Raw genomic sequence first — 19,687 nt, 5'->3', positions numbered from 1 at the left:
TTATTGTAATGTAATCATTGTGTGTGATGGGGGGTTTTATAGAATTAGCTTTGTTATCCCTTTTTTACTTTTTTGGATTTCTCTGCCATTTTTTAAAAAAATACTTTTCTATTTTAATGAGCAGTATCTTGTAATATGATCGTAGAGAAAATCAAATTAGGAAAATCAATTTTTTGGATTTCTCTGCTATTTTTTTAAAAAATACTTTTCTATTTTAATGAGCAGTATCTTGTAATATGATCGTGGAGAAAATCAAATTAGGAAAACTGAGTGGTGGAGAATCAAAAGAAGACAGAGACTAGGAAGGCAGCCAGAACATTTTGACATGAACCTGGCATTTCAATGGCACCTATTTACAGTATATTGCCAGCTCAGCTTCACAGCTTCCTGACAGTGGAAACTCTGCCCTTTTGTTCCGGCTCCTTTCTAACGCTGAGCCTAGTACTTATGTGGCAGAGCTTTCTCTGGAAGGCAGCACTTCAGGTGCAGCAGGTGCGGCATCACACGATGGAAGAATCCTCCATTTCTCTCCCCCTGCAAATCCCTGCATGTAGAAAACCAACATGTCTCCTGCCTTACATCTTACGTGCAGGACATTTTTATTTCTATTTAGCAGTAAGGCTTTTTCAACCATGAAAACCCCACCTGCAATCTGAAATGGCAGAGCCCAAACCTTAATTACCCATCACAGTGAGAGCCAAGTTTAGAGTCCCAAATCCATTTCAGTATAGTCTGCTTTTACTGAGTAAAATTGCAACAGTTCAAAGTCTCTTAGCATCCAACTTCACCTTGAAATTTTGCTGTAGGTAATGTAGGCAGTGCTTCACTTCAGGGGATACTGGCATCTTTGGGGGGGGGGGTAAAAAGTATGCACTTACTGTAACAACTTTATGGTGAATACTGGCATCTATTTTTCCGGGCGGGGGGGGAGCACTAAATGACAAGTTAAGGATTCAAAGCACCATTCAAAGCAGCTTTATTAAATGGATCAAAATTTTATTTGCTTCTCTTGACATTCCTCAGATGTTTAGCCATTAAGGAACCTCTAAAATTGCTTCCAAAATTCACTCTAATTTAAACTTTTATTATTTTTAAAAAACCAGAATTCTTAATTTTAGTTAGGTAAAACTACTTAGGAGAGATAATTATATATAAAGACCCCCCCCCCATTTTCTCTTTCCAGAAAACAAGTAAATGTCATACCTCCATATCTTGCAGTATATACAAACCATGTCAGCTGGTCAAGGAGCTTCTCCTGAGCCCACTCAGCTTCTCTGTTCTCTGTGCATGTTTGTTGTAGACCTCATTCATTCATTCATACATGCATGCACACCTCTTGATTTCTCTGCACTTGACTCACCCTACAGTTAGTGATTGGTGGCTGTGTGTGTGAATTGGCCTCTACTGAGAAATATTTGAGGTGCTATAAAAATGTTGTCTGCACAGCTAGGTTTGAAATAACCCATTCACACAAACATGCCAAAGGGGCCTGGGTCACCTGCACATGATGGCTTGCCTGTATGAATGGTCCAGAGACATAACTCCACAGCTGGAGCTCTCAGGATCACACAGGGCTTTTCAGTAGAGTCTCTTCACCAGTTCAGCACCTGCTTACTAACTACAGAGCAATTAGGAGTGAGAAACCAGCTGGTCTGCTTGCATGCAATGCACAGGCCTCCTTCCACCCTGTGCCACCTGATTCTTCTTTATTATCATATTGCAATAAGTGTTTTCTTCTTTAGAATTGTTGAGGCAATATTGTGAAAGCAACCTTTTCAGTGATATGCTTTCTTATTTGGCGCTTTTAAGAAAAAGGCTCGTTTGTGCTATGTAGGATTTTCTTTTCCAATTGACTTGAGGTCACTTGAAACGCCCCCACTCTTGTGGCTAGACGGAACCTGTGTATTAATGTGTTCTACTGAACCTGCAGGTATTATAGGAGAATGAGCAAAGCAAGCGACAAAAACTCTTTCAGAAAAGCAGTTTGGGCCTTTTTACAGGCACTAAATGATTTAAAGTGATACAGGGTAGTGAGCTGTGTACTCTCTTTGTGCCTTTGTTTGCCTGCTTGTATACTTCTGTGTATTGCCATTGATTGGAGGTTCTGGTATTACAAATGACCTTTGAATGAAGTCTCTGTTAACTTAGCAAAAAATGTTAAGTTATTGTCTCTTTTAAAAGTAGAATACAGTGGTACCTCGGGTTACATATGCTTTAGGTTACAGACCCCGCTAACCCAGAAATAGTACCTTGGGTTAAGAACTTTGCTTCAGGATGAGAACAGAAATCGTGCAGTGGCAGCGCAGCGGCAGTAGGAGGCTCCATTAGCTAAAGTGGTGCTTCACGTTAAGAACAGACCTCCAGAATGAATTAAATTCCTAACCCAAGGTACCACTGTAACCACTTGGTTTAAAGTCCAGGCATTGGTCCCAGTACCAAGCTCTTAGCAGGAGGATTCCACTAGTGATAAAGCTGAGCATTGAGGCTACTTATAATGTCCATTGGAAAATACCCTTGGAATAATATGGCCATATTCTCCCCTTCCTCTGCTCTCTGGTCTCCATCACTCTGGGAATTGCTTCTTCTTCTGCATCAAGTGTAGATGATATAGAGAGGCAGAGAAGGAGACAAGGCTGCTTCACAGTGACCTGTGAGATTCAGAAAACGTTTCAGTGAGCTATGGAGTGGAGTCAGGGCCAGAGGGAAAGATGGCGGGGCAGGGGAATGAAAAATGGGTTGAGGTGAAACAGACAAAGTGATGGAAGAAGCCCCCTGCAAGCCGTCAGTTCTGATATGTGAAATGAAGGAAGGAGGAAGTAAGAGAGGGCAAAAGCTGAAATAGAAAGAGTGCAAGAATCAGAGAGAGAAATAGTGGGGTGCGAGGAGAGAGTGGTACAAGCTTGCAAAATGCTTCTGACAATATTCCACAGCTCTGCTACAAGACCAGGTGAAGCAATCAAAACACAGCAATGGAGCAGCAGATCCACTGCCATATCTGAAGGTTTTTGGGTTTGTTTTTAAGAAATCCTTTAACTAATTGGATCTTGCTTTTGCTATCTCCCTGTTTTATTTTTGTATCAACCTGTTTTCTATTGAAAATGGAGCAAGCATAGTCTTGGACCAAATCACCATCCCCAAATCATAATCAACACCATGAGCATCATGACTGCTACATCTTCCAATCCTGTTTTCTTCAACCCAGTGTGGAGCCTCCAGAAGTCGTTCATTGCAACTCCCATTATCCCTGGCCCTGGTATCAAGGCTGATGAGACTTGTACTCCCAACCTTCTGGAGGACCCTGCTTTGGCTACTCCTGCCTCAAACTATTAGTCTCTGCCTTAAAGTTTTTGGTAGATCTGGGAGGCAGATTAATCAAACCGTGAATCTGAGGGTGACATAGAGGACATTTCAGTCCCAAAGCCTGATCCATTTCTGGGATATTTAAGAGAGCTGTTTTTTAATATCAAAAGAAAAAGTTTTGAGTACCCATATGTCATAAAGTCAGACAGGATTATCTCCCCAAGCCAATTCCAAACCCTATGATCAGACTAGATAGGCCAACGTCTCCATCAGGGATTAAAGATGTCATAAGATCCAACTTGTTTTTTTAAAACGACACTTTTTTGAGTAAGAAGGATGTCAGTATGAGCAATTGCAGCGATCTCATATTGGTAACAAAATTTTACTCATAATATTCTCATAGCATTCCCTTCATAGGGAATACAGCTCTAAGAGCAATCTCTCCCAAATGGAACTTTTTAATGAGACATAAGGCTGACAGAAAAACCTGATTAAAAGAACTGTCTTAGCCAAGATTGCTTTCTGCCATTAATGAAGTTGCTTTAGATCATGACAATGATCTTGTTCACTTAGATTCCTGTCCATCTTGCTTAATTTAACTTAATTGGCAACCTTAGATCCCTCCATGGTGCTGTTTCCATGAATATGATGAATGAGCTCAAGAATGGAGAGTGTCAGGAAGCAAGCTGATTTTAACCCTTCCCATCGAACTCATGTCTTCTGGGACACTCTGATCCTATTGGCAGGCACCAATACCTGAATAATAAGTGGGAGGGGATTAGATATATCTGCATTTTCTGTGTCTTCAGAGGTTGCTAACAGAGGTTTGCCTAACTCTGGGAGAAGAACAAAGGAAGTGTGCTAAGAGGTAGAAGAGGAACAACAAGATTTAGTGTGGCAAATAGAAGGGTGCTGCTATAGTAATTGCATAGGTGCAAAACAGAGAGTATAGCAGGAGAACAATCCCTGCTACTCACAGCTGAGCCTAATAGATGGGCTTGCTGCCTTGGCCTTCAGTTCAGGATTATGGCTTTGCTAGAAGAGAAGTGTCTCCATGAGACATAATCATCTAGACAAGTTCTGGGTATTGCTGGACTTCCACTTAGCTATCTGTGACATTGATAGAAAGACACATTGAATTAATAGCTTCTCTTCTTTAAGCCAAAAACTACAAATACTTACAGAATTCACTTTTGTTTCACAAAGCACTTTATCATCTTCTTTTTTCTTTTGGAGAAGTGGGGGTTGAACTCCTACAAGTGGTGCATGTTGCTAAAAGATATTTTTACCGGGTTGTTTCATGCTGAGAATCAGTGCAAAGTCGTAACTGTTATGTGTTGCGGCACAGGCCACAGCTAAAGAGAAAGGTTTATGGTTATCTTTTCACTGTGGCCTTCCTAAGAAGAACAGGAGCATTGAGTTGTATAAAGTTGAACCTGGCCATTCACACATATTTCCCCTCTTCCTCCTGACTTCTTGTGACCCATTGTATTCCTGATTGAGTTCCTTCTTCCGCTGTAGGGGCTTGGCATATGCAGGTCCTGCTTCGTAGCAAAGTATTAGAGCATTTTTGTTCTATGATCCTAAACCTTGTTGCTTATGGACCAAGAAGTTCCAGCATTTCAAGTTTCAGGGCCAGAGAAATTTCAGAGTGGTCTGTGTGTGATTAACAGCACTGTGAAATGTCTTCTCCTGAATATACTCAAGGCTGAATTCTCCTCCCACCACCACCACCCAAAAAGCAATGCAGTTCAGGAGCATTTGTTACAATTATGTTTTTTATACTTCATAATAAGCAGTTAGTAAGTCTGGTCCAAAAGCCATCCTTTTGGCTTTCCTAGTATAAACTGTCTTGTGCCTTTGGCACACATATATGGGAGGCAATGGAATTGTCCTAGGATTTGCCCAGTTTACAGAGCCAGGGAGTTGACTTGAGAAATGCGGTCTGAAACATAGATTGCCCTCTTTGTCTTTCCTAAATGACACCCCTGTGGGCCAGTCCTTAATCCTGCTATCAGTTTTCCAGTGAGATTGATATCCTTCTTCACTAGTTTAGTTTTGGATTAAAAATGTGTAAGTCTTCTTATACTGTGCTCCAGGAACCCAATCATTGAAATGAAAAACTATAAGACAAGACAGATACAGTTGTGGGGTTGGGGCTGTGCATATAGAAGCTTCTCCGCAGCCCAAATAAGCAAATGCAATGCAGACTAGTATAAAACAGCATTTTAACACACACGGAGCAGGCTACTCTCAGAATAGATGTCACATCTTTTTGAAATCTTCCCCTAACTCTCGCCATCCAGCTCTCATTACCTGCAACAAGACGCTTTCAAGAGCTAGTAACCTGGATATGTATGGGTGCATTAAAGTGCATACGTTTCAATCTACCTCAAACGACACATCTAACCACCACTTATTTCAGTGAGATTCAGAAGAACATCATGAACCATGCTCCCAGACGCACATATCTTTAGTCATTGCATGGTTAAAAGCATCCTTCCAGAAATATATCAGGGTGAAAATTATTTTTCTGAGTATCATCTCCTCCTGTCAGTATTAACCCTTAGCATTCAAAATCTGCTAAAGTGCTGATAAAGATTCTTGTATTTTGTTTCTCAGCCATCCCTGACTGTATTCATTTCCCTCTCCTTAGTCCTTGTATAATCCATTGCTTTATCCCTTTCCCCCTTTATCTTCCATCCAATTTGAAATTTCGCTTTAGCTTTTGCCACCCACAGGGCATTCCGCTGCTTTGCCAGTACATATCCCAGAACATACTGTGGATGAGATGCTCAGTAGTCTGTCCAGAGGGTCAGTGAGGCTCTGAATCAGTCCCTAGAGGTGTGCAGGTTCAATGAGCTGATGCTGTTGGTTGCAGATTGGAGCTCCCAGCTGCTGCTGCTGCTGCTGCTGCTGCTGCATTGACTTGAACATGATGCAGACCAGGAGGTTTTTGTGTCTGCATGCAGTGGGGGGGGGGGGGGAGATCACAAGAAAAATCTTTGTAACACATTCCATTGCTTACTATGCAAGATTGCTATCATGGTATTTCCTCTTGGTTGTGGCTTTTAAAATATTAGCTGTTAAATATGGGGTGTCAGCCCGAAGCTAGGTACAGGGAAGAGATGTTATTTTTAATACATATTTCAACACTATTTTACACCTAACTCTCAATAAATTTCAGTATTCCCCACAAACCTTTTAATTCCTTCCATTCCATATTAAGCCAGTCATTCCCTTGAAACTGCTGGCAGAAATTATATTGTATTCTGGGGTAGCAGGCATCTTCAAGGTTTCCTCCTCAGTTTTTGCAGACCACTTAACTCTTCTCTCTTACAGAAGAGACCTCAACAGTGGAAAGTTTTTGGAGAGACTGAAAATGAACTATTGAAATAAATAAAACTATTTAGAAAGCCCACAGGATCAAAGATCATTATCCAATTGTTTCCTTTCATGAGAATTTTGAATGAAGTTAGAAAAATCACTGCAACTGAAACCTTCTGCAGCACACTGCAGCTGTTGAATGTAATATTCAATTCACACATTGCCTTTTGACTATTTTTTTGGTGCCACTTTTGAGCAGAATACTGTTTTAGCAAGATTCGTGACGGGGTGGGTAGAAAGCAGGGTTTACCAGAAGGGGAGGGAGAAAAGGGATACAAAATCATGGAGGGAAGCTAAAGGGTAGGTATCAAAGGGGAAATAGTGTGGGGAAGTGTCCCATACAGGGAAGTAGTGAGACGGGGAATCACTCGGGGAGGTGGGAGAGAAAGAGAAAAGGAAAAAGGAGTGCACTAAGGAGACCAGTCATGGGGTGGTGAAAAAAATACACAGGCACTCTGCACATGTACAGAGGAGTTTATTTTGCACCCAGAGACCTTTGCCAGATGTGTTGGACAGAGGATTAGCAGAAGAGGAGGAAGGAGGATGTAGCATTGGAATAGGGGTTGGAAATGAAAACCCAGATACCAAGGAGACGCAGAATAGATGGGGCTGTCCGCTTCAGAATTTGGTGGGTTTGTGGAAATGGGGCTTAGCAGTTGCAGTGTGTGGGGGGGGGGGGAGATAAGATCCAGAAGACTCTGTGGGGGTGATCTGTGTGCATGTGGGGAGGTCATGGGAAAGGAGGGGAGAGAAGGCATGGGGGAGAAGGGGATGCAAAGCAAGGCTGCAAAATGGAAGAGATCCACATCAAAATTGAGACTGGGAAGGTTCAAAGGAGGCCTACCAATTGCATGGAGTGGGGAGGAAGGTCTGGCATTATCACGAGGGAGGGGGAGGTGGTGATGTGTAAAGGGAGTGAGGAGTGGGCTTACCCAGGTTAGTCAAGAGTGGGAAGTGTTAACAGTGTGAGGTTTGAGGTGGGTGGGGCTAGTGAGCCACACAGCTGCCCCAGGACAAAATGAAATAGAAGATATAGTTAAACACCTTCAATATGATGAGCAGCATGGCTGAGTCATGCTGAAAGGGAAAGCCAGGATGATTCAAAATGTTTTAAGTAAGCATCTAAAGAAGAGCACCATAGATGCTTGCTGGATATTTGAACGGACATAATTTCACAAAATGAGTGCAAAAATGCCTTTAGCTCTCTATAGTTAAAGTTCATATAAATGTGCTCCTAAAAATTGAAAAATGAATATGCAAAAAATGAATGTCATAAGCTTTTTATGCAAATCATTTTGAGTCACTTCGTGAGAAAAACAACTAACAAATATTAATCAGCAGAAGCATTAAGGTCTGACAAATGCCTCAGTTGCTTTGTTGACAATGTCATTTCCCAGAAGGCGGAAGAACCAACAAGGGGATCATCTGTCTTGGACCTGGTCCTTGCCAGTCGGGAGGAACGGATTGATGAAGTGGAAGTGCTCTTGTTCTCCTGGGTTCCAGGATACAGAGGCAAGGGAAAACTGAGTGTAGTTGGACACACACTCTGGACTTTAAGAAGGCCAATTTGGTATTGGGCATTCAGTATTTCTCCTTTTAGAAACTCCCATCCTTATTGGACTCCCTGCTCATTGAGTATTTCTGACCATGGGATCACACCCCCTAGCTCCTTCAGCTTTTTGAAATTGGCCTTCTTAACGGCCACATTTGCATGTGATGCTTAGTCAAAACATGAGCAAGCATGAAAGAGCAAGTGTACTGGTTCACAGTCAGAAAAGTGTGGCCACTTTGCTCCCCCCCCCTTGCTGCGCAACCAGGATCTGAGCCATGACTTAGTGCTATGTGTGAACCCAGACTTTTAGTTTGTGTCTCCCACAAAAAAACGTGATTGGTAAGCGCAAAACAAACCTTGTTTACAACTCCTGGTTTGTTGGCTGTAAGACAAATCATGAACCTAAGTTTACACATAGCCCTAAGCCCAGTCATGACACAGTAGCATGGAAGTTGTGTGTGGGGAGGGGAGCAAATTAGAAGCTGCAGTCCTACTTTGTGCCATAGTTTGGCTTAACATTGTGAGTTAGCCAGGCCAATGCACGTCCCATTAGAGAACAGTAGTTCACTTGCAGTACAGTACAGATCATGATGCTGTATGTCAATAAGGCTCTGACTTTTGTGTCTGCATAGGAGCGTTAAAAATGGGGGTGAATGTTTGGCATGCAAATAGCCTTCACTTCAATCCCTTGTCTTCCCAGAGTAAAAGAAAGAATCAGGGCTGGAAGCAGCCTGTGCCTGATGCCCTGGAAATCCACAGCCTGCCTCAGAAGGTAGCACTGAACTTGATGGGCCTGTGGCCTGGCTCATTCCAAGGCAGCTTCAAGTGTTAAAGAGGGGACTGGTGGCTCTGTTCGGCTTGATGGGCCACAAGCTGAAAGGCTAAAGGTTAAACGTTGAGGGCAGTCCTTCACAGACCCTGCATGACCACGGTGTGTGGCTGCTTGCTCTGGCCTCTTGCGTAGAAAGAGGTTTGCCTCAGCTTAGAGGAAAGCAAAGAAGGTACAGGAACCAACCCCCTTAGAAGAACTCCATAGGTGTATTAAAGGATGTATTGTTATTGTTCTACGGTAGAATTAAATGGAAGGGTGTGGAAAACTATGTTTTGACTGCTACACTGAGCAATGATAACAATGGAAGTCACAGTGTGTGTGTGTGTGTGTGTGTGTGCACGCATGCAAGAGGGAGAGAGAAAGTACAAGGTGTCATTCTAGAAAGTGAGTTATTGCTACAAGAAGGGAGAATTTTACAGCTTATAGACTTGAGTAAGAATGTGAATAGTAATAAGCTCTGTAAAATAAAAGACCTTGAGAAGATTCAGCCTCTGCTGTTATAATTCATGTTGGATGTCAGCTTTTCAACCATTTTCATTCTTTCTTGCAGAAAGGGGTCATACCTCTGAAGGATGTGTGTAAATTTGCTGGTCTGAGTGAAGAGCAATTGCCAATGCTGTTGTCCTGTCTGAAAGCAAATTATATTACTAAGATTAGGTCACAAATTGTCTAATATTATACTTTACATTTTCTTCATTCAGTTGTTTTTTTTACTCAGCCAGGAAGTGGAAAGCCTTGAACTACCCCCACGAATCTATCCAAGTTTTGCATTCTGTTGACAAGTAATATTCCATAAACTTTTTTCAGTCACCTAAAGACACTTGTTTGCAGATTTGCAAAGCTCCGTTCTTCTCTTCTTGCTGCCACATAGATTTGATGAGAGATTATATGTGTGAAGGAAGGAGAACTAGCAATTGGGGGGGGGGGAACAATGAGGAATAGAACACTGGATGAAACATTTCCTAGGCATTAAGTTTGATTAAGAGACTGTGAACAGTTTCCACTGTTAAATCAAGGAAAATAACATTTCTTCTTTTTAAATTCCATAGAGGTACTCACATTAGTTTATTCCAGTGAAAATATCAAAGAGCCCTGTGGCACAGCTCAAAGACTAGATTTGCTACCAAAACACTGAAATTTGTAATGAATTTGAAGTTTGTCCTCAGGCAAAACATCTGAGAGGAATTTGGAAAAAAGCTAGAAAGCTTCAGCATGACAATGAAAAATGTCTCAGTACAAAGAGCTCCATATTTCCCTGAGTTGCTGCCAGGTTTTGCCAAAAGTCTAATTCAAGGCACATTTAAAGGTTCCATCTGAGGAATACCATTTCTATGATTTTTGGGGGAAGTGGGGGGGGGGAATGTTTGGCTGAGAGCAGTGACCTTTCTCAGAGAGGTTTCCCACACCGCATTTAAATACCAGCTCATTTATATATGGTTTTGCCAGAAGCAAGAAATAGATTATTTTAAAATATCATTATATGGCACAAGAGTGAAGATCAAAGATAATGATGGTGGTGGTAATGATATAATTACCGTATATGTAGCCATCTGACTGGGTTGCCCCAGAACGGCTGTGATAAAACAGAAACTTCTTATAATGAATTTCTCTTTAGATGTGAGGAGCTATCCTACCCTCCACACCTGCTGGCAAATCAAGGATAGCAAATGACCCCCCACACACACACACACCTGATATGTTGTTCTTCTGGTTCAATGTGTGGACTCCATGGATGGGCTTGGCTGGCCATGACTTCAGGCCCAGATTTATTGCTCTGATTCCAACCAGTTGATTCTCCTTGGCATCTATTTTTTTTAAAAAAATGATATTTATTACCTTTTCCAACAATTTAAACACTACAAAAAATAAAACCAATACAATACAATACAATACAAACGGGAAAAAAACCACTACATTACACTAACAAAACACTAACATTAAACTAACAAAACAAAACAAACACAATTTAAAACACATCAAATAATTTCAATATCTTATCTTTCATTCACTTATTTCCGCGACCTCCTTGCACCTCCCTTTTTGTATTCTACTTCTATTAATTTTTCCAGCAATTCCTTTCCATCTTCCTCTATTTTTAATCCTATAATTATCTTAACACATTCTAACCTTATTTTCCCTTTAATACTCTATTAATCTGTTTATCCTTAATTCCTTATAACATTTCTACTAAAGCCATATAACTTCATTCCAACATTTTCCTAACATTCATAAATTTTACAGTATTTCCGTAAATAGTCTTTAAACTTTTTCCAGTGAAATTTACGGCATGTAATGCCCTAAGAGAAAACTTAATGAAAATGATTTACAGGTGGTACATGACACCAGTCAAGCTTGCAAAAATCTACCATTTGCCCGATAATAAATGTTGGAAATGTAATGACATTGAAGGTACATTCTTTCACCTTTGGTGGACATGCCCAAGGATTAAGACATTCTGGCAGATGATTTATAATGAAACGAAAAAGGTATTCAAATATACCTTCCTGAAGAAACCAGAGGCCTTTCTCCTGGGCGTAGTCGGCCAATTGGTGCCAAAGAAGGATAGAACATTTTTTATGTATGCAACAACAGCAGCAAGATCGCAAAATATTGGAAGACACAAGATTTACCCACCCTGGAAGAATGGCAGATGAAGTTGATGGACTACATGGAATTGGCGGAAATGACTGGATTCTCCTCTGCATCTAGTCTCTGGTTCACCTTCACTGTGCGACCTTCTGGCCCAGATGAGTCCCCTTTCCATACAGACTAGCACCCATGGTCACCATTTACCTCTGGCTTCCTAAAAAAACTGTCCCTTCCCTTAACCAAGAAGTGTGCAGTCACTGTTGCAGATCTTTTCACAGTTGGGCCAATATTGTAGTCTGCCGCTTCCCCCACAATGTGATCCTGAAAGGGAAGCAACAGCTACTGAGGGAGCCAAGAGTGAAAATGGGACATTGAGATCAGGGCAGTAAACCATCATGCTTGAAGTTCTTCAAGGGTCACGAGGTCTGTAGATTGCAAGGAAGCCAATCTGGAGGGTGTGATGGCAGCAGACAATTCCTTTCCAGCATGACTTCTGGGCAAAACTCACTGTTCCGATCTTGTAGAAGATTTTATTTGATTCATTATAAAATCTTTCTATGCTGCTTTTCATTCAAACGAATCCCAAAGCAGCTTACAAACAATAAATAACTAGAACATAATAGAACATCTACAAATGCATCCATTACAATCTACAAAACACAACTAAAAAAATAAGCTAAACATCACGATTAAAGCAAAACGCACATTATATGATTATTAAATCAATACAACATTTATAATCTGTAAAACAAAATAAAAAAGCAGCAAAAACTAAACTAGGCACTGTTAAGTTCATACACACATGTGAGTCATACACGTGACTCACAATCATTAAGTCAGCTCATTAAAATGCACAGATGATATATTCACCCCCCAAAAAGAAAACATTTTTAACCATGCTATCAGTCATAGTCGGTTTTGTAGTGTTGTGTGCTCAGAATCCAGAAGAGAGATATTATTACAATTAAGCCTGTTTTAACACAGAGAGACAGATGCCAGAGGTCTGTCTATAAGCACTTGCAATAGGAGCATATGCATGGCATCAGATTTACTAATACTTGCATCCCTGAGCCCTAGGCTCTTTCTGAAGCTGAGGGGAGGGAATGTTTTTATGTTCTAACATTTTCCCTGGGTAGCAGCAAATTGGCTGGCGTGCATTTGTCTTGAGCTGAACTGCACAGAGTCACGGGAGGGAGGGAGGGAGAGAGAAGACTGGCGGCTGCAGTGGGAGGGTGGGTAGAAAGAGAAATAATTTTTAAACTGCAGCTGTGTAGCTAAATTACATGTCTGAAAGTTAAGAGATGAAAGATATGAAGCTGATGCATATGGACACTATTAGGCAGGCTAAAAAAGAAACTTTGGATGCAAGAGTTCTGCTTCTGTCAGGAGCAGTGTTTTATTTCTACAATGCAACACAGGTTGTGTCCTAGGGCAGGATTAATGAAACAGGCTCAAAATAAGTCTTTTTGATAGCTACAACTGTATCTGCAACTTCATGGACCTCAGAGTTAGGAGCAATTAATGTGGAAGCAGCAACCCTGTGGTGGCCCTTAAGTTACAAGAGCAATAGTCTTGCTGCCGAGGCCATGGCTGTATCCCATGCTACTTCAGCAACATCTGGATACAGAGGGGAGGGCCGAGGCCCATAGAGCTGATGGGGGAACAGCATTGCCTCCCATGCCAGCATTGGCCCCAGCAGTCCCAGAATGGTGTGGGATGGAGTCATGCAAAATGGTAGTTATGGCCCTGCAGAAACTGTCCCACCAGTTCAGGGGTGTGTGTGAGGGACAGGGAGAAGTCCTACTACGTTTTCCTTTAAAGGTTACAAAGATTTAAAGGTTACCAGATTTTTTTCAATGAATACGGGGACACTTTAAACAAACAAACAAATGTTTGGGGATGTTGATGCTGCAGCGATGATGGTGGCAGGGGGGTGGCCACCGCCTTGACCTCAACTGCCACGTTTCCCCTTCCTCTGAGGCTTCTACAGTGGTACCTCGGGTTACATACGCTTCAGGGTACATACGCTTCAGGTTACAGACGCCGCTAACCCAGAAATAGTACCTCGGGTTAAGAACTTTGCTTCAGGATGAGAACAGAAATCGTGCTCTGACAGCGTGGCGGCAGTGGGAGGACCCATTAGCTAAAGTGGTGCTTCAGGTTAAGAACAGTTTCAGTTTAAGAATGGACCTCCGGAACGAATTAAGTACTTAAGCAGAGGTACCACTGTATCTCCTTTCTCCATGAGCCTGGGCAGCCCCTGAGTTGTTGGTTCTTTTCTGGTGGTGGTGGGGAAGCTGTGCGCCGTGGGTCAGGCATGGAAGACAGAGAAGGAGGGTTGAGAGCGGCGGTGGCTGCGAGGCTCAGGCAGCACAATGCCTCCCTTCCTATCGGAGCAGCCCCAATCGCATTCCTACTTGCGTGCAAGGGGGGGGGGATTTCTTAGCTGGGAAGGGAGGCTTCACACTAGCACAGCGCCATCCCAACTCCTACTTGCATGCAACCAGGAGGGAGCAGGGATCTTCATATCAGAGCAGCCCCAATCCCATTCCTCCTTGTGTGCAAGCAGGAGGGGGCAGGATCCCTCAGCTGGGAAGGGAGGCTTCCCATTGCCTAACTGAGAGATCCCTGCCCCCTCCTGCTTGCACGCAAGCTCTGATAGGCAGCATGAAGCCTCCCTTCACAGCTTAGTTGCTGGGGTCAGGGAAGGTGGAGGCAGCCCAGAAGCGGCATCTTATAACCCTTGTACCACCATCATATGGGGACTTGTGAGCAGCTCCTGAAGCCAGCCAGAGCCAACTGCTCTGGGCTGCTGAGACTGCCGCTGCTGCGTTTCCCAGGGACATTAGATGAGATCCAGGGATATTCCAGGGATGGAATTTGTCTGGGGATTTATTCGCAAATCCAGGGACTGTCCCCGAGAAATGGGGACGTCTGGTAACCCTAACAAAGGAGCAAGTTATGGAGACCCTTCCTGTCTTCCTCATTCCCCCCTCCCACACACTTGGGTTTTCCACTTGGGGCATAGCATATGTGTGCTTTCCCCCCACCCCACACCTTCTTCCAGGGCAAACTCCATTCAGAAGTGGGGATTACTGCTGGCTGAGCCTGGCGGAGGGAAAATAACCCTTTAAAATAGAGCTTGATTTACACCATCCTTTTTGCCAGTGAAACTTCTCCTAGGTGTCTTGATCATGCGACTGAGCTGAAAGGATTTTGGGGCAGGGTTAAGTCTGCCCCTGTTCTATCCTGCCCCTTTTGGAGGGCTTACTCTGGCCTTGGCCCAGACAGCTTATTTCCACTTTTCTCCATCTGAGCCAGGATGAAAGACTTTGGATGGACATCTGCCTATTTCAAACTCTGCTAATTCCAGCAAACCGTGGGTTTGGATTGCTCTCTATGTCTCTTTCTACTTACCCTGTACCATCCTGATAATGGAGACTACCGTGGCAGCTATTATCAGCAGGCACTGTGCTGACCAACTATGGGAAAGGAGAATTACCTCTCTGCTGAACCCTGGGGTGAAGGAGAGGGCATCCCAGTTTGGTCCAGAAGCTCAAGGAGAACAAAACTACTAAGAACGGAACAACACAGACACTTCATGTTATGTTTCAAAGTGCATGGGGAATTAGAAACTGTAGTTGGCAATCCTAGATACCAATAACACACATGAAAATGCAGTGATCATCTGACTAGTTTAAAATAGAAAAAGCAGCTTGTTCATTAATTAAGCTAGACTACAGAAAACACTTGTAAATGCCAGTAGTTGTGTGATTGCTTTGCATGTGGTTATCTAGGACTGAGTTACTGTGAGGCACCTTCATACTTCGTTTAGGACCTTACTGGTTTTTTTCTTACGGATGCATGACTGGGTTTCCGAGGGGTGGGGAGTATTTCAATTGCCTTGCAAGCAGAGGGTTTTTATTATGGCCCTAAAATCTTTCCAGACAAAGCTTTCCAGACAAAAAGAGAGCACCAAGTTCCTGGCTATGGAGTGATCTGCTAACCTAGAAACAAGAGAGGGAGAAAGCCAGGGCAGACTTGTAGCATTTCAGCTTTTGGACAAAACATGGATTTTCCCATAACCCAGACACAAGCCATCTAACCTCGTCCAGGAAATCTCTCACCTGGGTGTAATAATGCTTTCAATGAAGCATAATTCAGTGGATCTGGAAAGTCATAGTTTGTGATGCCATCTGGTCAAGCACTAATGAACCTGCTGGGAATGTTGGTCTAATACATCATTATCACTATGGAGGGCAAGCGATTCACAAACTTTTTGGATGAAAGAAATTCTGCCAGTTTCCAGTCTTTCCTGTGGTGCACAGAAATCACTTTCTTTTTTTCCTTTCAACTACAGTGAAAACAAACTTAAAGCCCTTGTCCTAGACTGAAGAATGCAGAGTTCACCACTGGCTTTTGACTATCATAACTTGCTCAAGAAGCATGGCTTCTAATAGTGAACTCAGGTAGTGATGGCAGCTACAACCGAAACCGCTGAGAAACAGCAGCATGCTCGTGGTGGAGCTCTGAGGTCCGCAGAAATGCAAAAACAAATAAAATGTTGTTTTTTATAAATAAATTTAAAAAGTCAATTGAGGACTTGGCCTGCTCAGGAGGCCTACAAGGGTGAGGCTACTCTTCAGCCTGAGGGCCACATTCCATTCTGGGTGACTTTCCAAGGGCCGCATGGCAGCACTGGAGGGGGCCAATGGCAAAAGTGGGTGGAGCAAGGAATGGAAATGGCATGCTAGTTTCTGCTCACGCTCACCCCCCCCTCTCCATCCTGCATCCAGACAAGCAGGAGGCATGACATCTGAGCAAGACACCTGCATGCCAAGCAGGGCTAGTGAGGGGGCGTGGCCTGTGGAGAGGAGGTGTGGCCTAGGGAGAGTTCTGAGGGACAAATAAAGAGGTTTAGAAGTCCCTGCCCCTCCCACTTTTGTCACAGAAATGCAGAGCAGGGGTGGGGAAATGTGTTTCAGTGCAATGGCCACATTCCCTCATGGGCAACTTTCCAAGGTCTGCGCACCAGTGGCGAGCCGAGCCCAGGGCAAAACGTGGGTGGATGAACAGATGTGTCCACTTGTATATGGTTTGGGTTACCTGGTAAGAGACTTTGATTTGTTTTCAAAGAGAATTTTAAGTTTTTATTTTGTGTTTCTGGTAATCAAGAGTAGAATTGGCAGGTGATGACTCTTCCTACACCTCTTAACCTTCCTACAGGTTTTTCAGTATGGTGTGGATTTTGTCTTGTCTACCAGATCTATCTAACAGTAAAGAAAAGGTGGGGGGAGAGCAGGCTTATGGTGACCTTTAGTGAATTGGTCATTGCAATAAATCCCACTGCTTGCATTACTAGAGTATTGATGTTTATGTCTCTGGTACACCATCTGCCTTCCTGGAACCCAACGTATTAACAGTCTCTCATCTTGCTTTTACAGAGCAAACATAGTTTTGTTGCAGCAGACATTTGTAGACGTATGGACATAATGAAAGAGGCATATGGGTCAAGGTTTGGCTGGAAAAACTGGCCATATTTCGGATAGGGAGCCTAGATCCCATTTATCATTTATCTGAAGTGCCATGGTTGCATCCATCTCCAGAGCTCCATCCATTCCACATCTGGTAATGACTTTGTCTTCTGTTGGCATAGTCGGGGGGATCATGCAGTTACTGCATAAAGCTGTTGTGCATGCTCTGCTCCTTGTGTAAGTACTTCACTTCAGCCAGGGCTATTTTCTTGTGGTGCAAAGCCACAATTCTGGGGAGGGTTCTCACCATTCCAGTGACGCATCTTGCTGTTGTTACTGGCAAATATGTCTGTGCTTGATATGAATGGCAGAAACTGCAATATACACCCACAAACAAACACCATTACTATTGCTGCAAGTACACCAAATGTTTTATGTGATCCAAGTGTCTCTTGCATAGCTGCCCAAATCAATGGCCTGTTTCACATCTGAAGAGCCACAGCACTAGGCTAGGAGAACCAAAGGACTAGTTTATTTTTTTAAAATGAAATATTTATTTAAATTTTGCATAATAAAACAAGTATTCAACATAAACATTTAAACACAATACAAGGTATAACAAAAAAAGCAAACAAAAAGAAAAGCATAAAAATCTAGTTTTTTGCTAACCATCTTCATAACCCTCTTTCCTGACTTCCTCACATCTCCCTTTACACAATCAAATTCAGCAATTCCTTACCCTCTTTCCAGTCTTATTTAGTATTATACATTTCAACCTATTATGTCTTCGGTTTTCCTTTTTCCCTTATTTCATTTATTTAGCTTCGAAATAACTTTACTCTGGTCATACCCTTTTTTCTTAAAACTTTTTTACATATTTCTTTTTACTATGTCACTGATGCCATATTATCTTTATATCCAAACATCATTTTAACATTCAAACATTTTACAATGTTTTTGAAGATATTATTTGAACTTCTTCCAGTCCTTTTCCACCGACTCTTCTCCCAGGTCTCGGCAAAGGACTAGTTTAAAGCAGCACAGAGATGTTCCTGATATGCTGCAGAAGTGCATTCCATTTATCTGTCATTATTAAACCATCCTTGGGCCATGCGGATAAACAAATCCCTACCACAAGTAGTTATGTCAGTTCTATTTTTAATCCCAAAATACATCTTCTAATTGAAGGAGACACCCTGATAAAAATCCTCTAGCTAAAATAAGTGTTTTGGTTTGTATTTTGAGGAGGAGGGCAAAGGACAATTCAAAGGCTTGTGCTTGCATATATCAAAGATTTAAATTGCCCTTTTTAAACAGCAGTCATTGTGGTTTACTTGTTTTACCAATGTTATTAACTCATTTCAGACTTTTTTGAAACCTGAATTCATGTCTGTGACATGCATCTACCATACCATAAAGACATTATGTGGAGCCAGTGAAGGACCATAAATATCGGTCCTAAATATCATATGTGCTCTGAAATATAGGGACATTCCCTAAATGTCATCTCTCTCTCTCTCTCTCTCTGTGTGTGTGTGTGTGTGTGTGCAGTTTTGAACTGCCAGCATGATTTCCCATTTAAATTACCAGCCCTTCTTCCCGTGCTACTTTGAAGTAAAGGGGTAAGAAGATTCAGTCATGGATCCCCCATATCACATGTAGTTTAACCTTTAGACTGAACAGAATTAATTCATATTGGTGAATTTGATATAATAGTAGTGTACTGTAATGTCTATTTCTCCTCTAAAATAAATTCTGTGCTGTTTTGCAAGGGAAGTGTTGCATTCATGCTTTGTTAACTGCTTGCATTTCTTTTACTGAAGTTGGTGTTCCTTTTTTGTTCTCTCTTGAGCAAGAGTACAGTGGTACCTCGGGTTACAAACACTTCAGGTTACAAACTCCGCTAACCCGGAAGTAGGTGCTCCTGGTAGCAAACTTTGCCCCAGGATCAGAACGGAAATCACGCAGCAGTGGGAGGCCCCATTAGCGAAAGCAGGCCTCAGGTTAAGAATGGTTTGGGGTTAAGAATGGACCTCCAGAATGAATTACGTTCGTAACCCGAGGTACCACTGTAGTGCCATTTTCCGGAGGAAGTATTCCTGCCTCTAATAGCTTCCCTGACTCTGCTTGTTAGCCATGCTGGCATTCTCCTGGTCCTGTTTGTCCTCCCCGCTCCCCTGGCATTCTGTAGAATATATTCTATATGAGCTTCTGTTCTTGAAGTTTTGAACAACCCCCTGACATTCCTGAAAATTTTATCCTTTTGTAAAAAATGAAGTTGAGAGGTGATCTCATTTGAGGGGAGTTTCCTCTTTTGAAGTCAAATGTTACTGTGTTGAACTTCCTTGGCCATTTCAAAATATGTTGAATTCGACAGCACTCTGACTGCTGTTCCCAGTCAGCTCAACAGCACTGACATATCACAGCAAGATGCCAGTTACGATTAAGAGCCCCCACCCCCTCTCATCTGTTCTAGGTTGCAGTTATTTAGGGAATCTAGAAATGTTACCTCATTGTCATGACCAGAACAAGGGAAATTTAAGGAGTAGATGA

The 19,687-nt window shown here is 42.4% G+C and overlaps 1 protein-coding gene across 10 annotated transcripts in view; it reads left to right on the top strand.

Moving 5' to 3' along the window:
- Positions 1 to 19,687, top strand: part of PCDH17 (protocadherin 17) — a 143,204-nt gene that overhangs the window by 107,926 nt on the left and 15,591 nt on the right. The window lies entirely within an intron of this gene.

This window comes from Podarcis cretensis (assembly GCF_951804945.1).
Source record: "Podarcis cretensis genome assembly, chromosome: 4".
NCBI lineage: Eukaryota > Metazoa > Chordata > Lepidosauria > Squamata > Lacertidae > Podarcis > Podarcis cretensis.
Note: the sequence above shows the minus strand (reverse complement) of the source record. Positions and strands in the feature narration are given on the sequence as shown.